Source organism: Mus caroli, unplaced genomic scaffold (assembly GCF_978045245.1).
Source record: "Mus caroli unplaced genomic scaffold, Mus_caroli_1 scaffold_21, whole genome shotgun sequence".
In the NCBI taxonomy this organism is placed as follows: Eukaryota; Metazoa; Chordata; class Mammalia; order Rodentia; family Muridae; genus Mus; species Mus caroli.
The window spans coordinates 15,880,792-15,885,791 of record NW_028227276.1 but is presented as its reverse complement, the minus strand read 5'-3'; positions in this window follow the sequence as shown (position 1 = coordinate 15,885,791).

The following is a 5,000-nucleotide window of genomic DNA, read 5'->3' as shown; positions in this document are numbered from 1 at the left end:
GAGACATAGAAAGAGACAGAGAGAGAGACAGAGACAAAGAGAGAGACAGAGAGAGACAGAGATAGAGTGAAAGAGACTGAGAGACAGAGAGAGAGGCAGAGAGAGACAGAGACAAAGGGAGAGAGACTGAGATAGAAATAGAGAGAGACAGAGAGAGACAGAGTCAAAGTGAGAGAGACAGAGAGAGACACAGAGAGAGACAGAGAGAAACAGAGAGAGACAGAGATAGAGACAGAGAGAGACAGAGAGAGACAGAGAGAGACAGAGAGAGACAGAGAGAGACACAGCGAAAGACACAGAGAGACAGAGAGAGACAGAGAGAGTCAGAAATAGAGACACAGAGAGAGAGAGACAGAAAGAGAAAGAAAGAGAGATAGAGAGAGAGACACAGAGAGAGACAGAGAGAGACAAAGAGAGAGACAGAGTGAGAGACAAGGAGAAACAGAGAGAGAGTGAGAGAGACAGAGAGAGACAGAGAGAGACAGAGATACATACAGAGACAGAAAAGAGACAAAGAGAGAGACAGAGAGAGACAGAAAGAGAGAGAGTGAGATAGAGAGAGCCAAAAAAGACACAGATAGAGACAGAGAGAGAGACAGAGACAAAGAGAGAGACAGAGAGAGACAGTGAGAGACAGAGATAGACACAGAGAGACAGAGAGAGACAGAGTGAGAGACAGAGAGAGACAGAGAGAGATAGAGAGATACAGACAGAGACAGAGAGAGACACAGAGAGATAGAGAGAGACAGAGAGAGAAAACGATAGAGACAGAGAGAGAGAGAGACAGAGAGAGAGACAGAGAGAGACAGAGAGAGACAGAGAGAGACAGTAAAACAGACAAGAGAGAGACATTGAGAGACAGGAAGAGACAGAGAGAGATAGAGAGAGACAGCTAGAGACACAGAGAGAGACAGAGAGAGAGAGACAGAGAGAAAAGGAGAGACAGAGACAGAGTGAGAGACTTAGAGACACAGAGAGAGACACAGATAGAGACAGAGAAAGACAGAGAGAGTCAGAGATAGAGACAGAGAGAGACAGAGAGAGAGACAGAGAGAGATAGATAGAAACAGAGAGAAACAGAGAGAGACACAGAAAGAGACAGAGAGAGACAGAGAGAGACAGAGAGAGACAGAGAGAGACGGATTTAGAAACAGAGAAGACAGAGAGAGAAACAGAGTGAGAGACAGAGAGAGACATAAAGAGACAGAGACAGAGATAGAGAGACCGAGAAAGACACAGAGAGAGACAGAGATAGACAGAGACACAGAGAGAGACAGAGAGAGACAGAGATAGAGACAGAGAGAGAAACAGAGAGAGTCTGAGATACATAGAGGGACAGAGAGTGTCAGAGATAGAGACAGATAGACAGAGAGACAGAGAGAGAGACAGACAGAGAGACAGAGACACAGACAGAGACACAGAGAGAGACAGAGAGAGAGGTAGACAGAGAGAGACAAAGAGAGAGATAGAGAGATACAGAGAGAGACAAAGAGAGAGACAGAGAGAGAGATTCAGAGAGAGACATACAGAGACAGAGAGAGGCAGAGTGATACACAGAGAGAGACAGAAAGAGAGACAGAGACAGAAAACAGACAAAGGGAGAGAGACAGAGAGAGACAGAAAGAGACAGAGAGAGAGATAGAGAGAGACAGAAAGAGACATAGAAAGAGACAGAGAGAGAGACAGAGACAAAGAGAGAGACAGAGAGAGACAGAGATAGAGTGAAAGAGACTGAGAGACAGAAAGAGAGGCAGAGAGAGACAGAGACAAAGGGAGAGAGACTGAGATAGAAATAGAGAGAGACAGAGAGAGACAGAGTCAAAGTGAGAGAGACAGAGAGAGACACAGAGAGAGACAGAGAGAAACAGAGAGAGACAGAGATAGAGACAGAGAGAGACAGAGAGAGACAGAGAGAGACAGAGAGAGACAGAGAGAGACACAGCGAAAGACACAGAGAGACAGAGAGAGACAGAGAGAGTCAGAAATAGAGACACAGAGAGAGAGAGACAGAAAGAGAAAGAAAGAGAGATAGAGAGAGAGACACAGAGAGAGACAGAGAGAGACAAAGAGAGAGACAGAGTGAGAGACAAGGAGAAACAGAGAGAGAGTGAGAGAGACAGAGAGAGACAGAGAGAGACAGAGATACATACAGAGACAGAAAAGAGACAAAGAGAGAGACAGAGAGAGACAGAAAGAGAGAGAGTGAGATAGAGAGAGCCCAAAAAAGACACAGATAGAGACAGAGAGAGAGACAGAGACAAAGAGAGAGACAGAGAGAGACAGTGAGAGAGAGAGATAGACACAGAGAGACAGAGAGAGACAGAGTGAGAGACAGAGAGAGACAGAGAGAGATAGAGAGATACAGACAGAGACAGAGAGAGACACAGAGAGATAGAGAGAGACAGAGAGAGACAACGATAGAGACAGAGAGAGAGAGAGACAGAGAGAGAGACAGAGAGAGACAGAGAGAGACAGAGAGAGACAGAGAGAGACAGTAAAACAGACAAGAGAGAGACAGAGAGAGACAGGAAGAGACAGAGAGAGATAGAGAGAGACAGCTAGAGACACAGAGATAGACAGAGAGAGAGAGACAGAGAGAAAAGGAGAGACAGAGACAGAGTGAGAGACTTAGAGACACAGAGAGAGACACAGATAGAGACAGAGAAAGACAGAGAGAGTCAGAGATAGAGACAGAGAGAGACAGAGAGAGAGACAGAGAGAGATAGATAGAAACAGAGAGAAACAGAGAGAGACACAGAAAGAGACAGAGAGAGACAGAGAGAGACAGAGAGAGACGGATTTAGAAACAGAGAAGACAGAGAGAGAAACAGAGTGAGAGACAGAGAGAGACATAAAGAGACAGAGACAGAGATAGAGAGACCGAGAAAGACACAGAGAGAGACAGAGATAGACAGAGACACAGAGAGAGACACAGAGAGACAGAGATAGAGACAGAGAGAGAAACAGAGAGAGTCTGAGATACATAGAGGGACAGAGAGTGTCAGAGATAGAGACAGATAGACAGAGAGACAGAGAGAGAGACAGACAGAGAGACAGAGACACAGACAGAGACACAGAGAGAGACAGAGAGAGAGGTAGACAGAGAGAGACAAAGAGAGAGATAGAGAGATACAGAGAGAGACAAAGAGAGAGACAGAGAGAGAGATTCAGAGAGAGACATACAGAGACAGAGAGAGGCAGAGTGATACACAGAGAGAGACAGAAAGAGAGACAGAGACAGGAAACAGACAAAGGGAGAGAGACAGAGAGAGACAGAAAGAGACAGAGAGAGAGATACAGAGAGACAGAAAGAGAGACAGAGAGAGACAGAGAGAGACAGAGTGAGACACCGAGATAGACAGAGAGAGACAGAGAGAGACAGAGATCGAGACAGAGGGAGACAGAGAAAGAGACAGAGAGAGACAAAGTGAGAGACAGAGAGAGTCAGAGAAAGACAAAGAGAGAGACAGAGAGTGACAGTGATAAACAGAGAGAGACAAGGATAGAGACAGATAGAGATAGAGAGACAGAGAGAGAAAGATAAAGACAGAGAGAGACAGAGAGAGACAGAGAGATACAGAGAGAGACTTATAGAGACATAGAGAGAGAGACAGAGAGAGACAGAGATAGAGACAGAGAGAGACAGAGAGAGATAGAGAGAGACACAGAGAGAGATAGCATGAGACACAGAGAGATACAAAGAGAGAGACAGAGAGAGACAAAGACAGAGTCAGAGAGAGAAACAGAGAGAGAGACAGAGAGAGACAGGAAACAGACACGGAGAGAAAGACAGAGAGAGACAGAAAGAGACAGGGAGAGAGATAGAGAGAGACAGAGAAAGACACAGAGAGGGACAGAGAAAAGAGAGAGACAGAGAGAGACAGAGACATAGTGAGAGAGACTGAGAGAGACAGAGAGAGACAGAGACAGAGTGAGAGAGACTGAGAGAGACAGAGAGAGAGACAGAGAGGCAGAGACAAAGAGAGAGACAGAGAGAGACAAGGACAGAGTGAGCGAGACTGAGAGAGACAGAGAGAGAGACAGAGAGAGACAGAGACAGTGTGATAGAGACTGAGAGAGACAGAGAGACATAGACAAAGAAAGATACAGACAGAGACAGAGAGAGAGACTGAGAGAGACAGAGAGATACAGAGATAGACAGAGAGAGACACAGAGAGAGACAGAGAGAGACAGAGAGAGACAGAGAGAGACAGAGATAGAGACAGAAAGAAAGACAGAGAGAGACAGATAGATACAGAGAGAGACACAGAGAGAGACAGAGAGAGACAGAAAGAGACAGAGAGAGAGATAGAGAGAGACAGAGAGAGACACAGAGAGAGACAAAGAGATAGACAGAGACAAAGAGAGAGACAGAGAGAGAGACAAAGTGAGAGAGACAGAGAGAGACAGAGAGAGATAGAGACAAAGTGAGAGAGACTGAGATAGACAGAGAGAGAGACAGAGAGAGACAGAGACAAAGAGAGAGACAGACAGAGACAGAGTGAGATAGACTGAGAGAGACAGAGAGAGACACAGAGAGAGACAGAGAGAGTCAGAGAGAGACAGAGAGAGACAGAGATAGAGACAGAGAGAGACAGAGAGAGAGACAGAGAGAGACAGAGAGAGACAGAGTGATACAGAGAGAGAGACAGAAAGAGAGACAGAGAGAGACAGAAAACAGACAAAGGGAGAGAAACAGAGAGAGACAGAAAGAGACAGAGAGATAGAGAGAGACAGAGAGAGACACAGAGAGAGACAGAGAGAGACAGAGAAAAGAGAGAGACAGAGAGAGACAGAGACAGAGTGAGAGAGACTGAGAGACAGAGAGACAGAGAGAGATAGAGACAAAGTGAGAGAGAGTGAGATAGACAGAGATAGACAGAGAGAGACAGAGACAAAGAGAGAGACAGAGAGAGACAGAGACAGAGTGAGATAGACTGAGAGAGACAGAGAGAGACACAGAGAGAGACAGAGAGAGACAGAGATAGGGACAGAGAGAG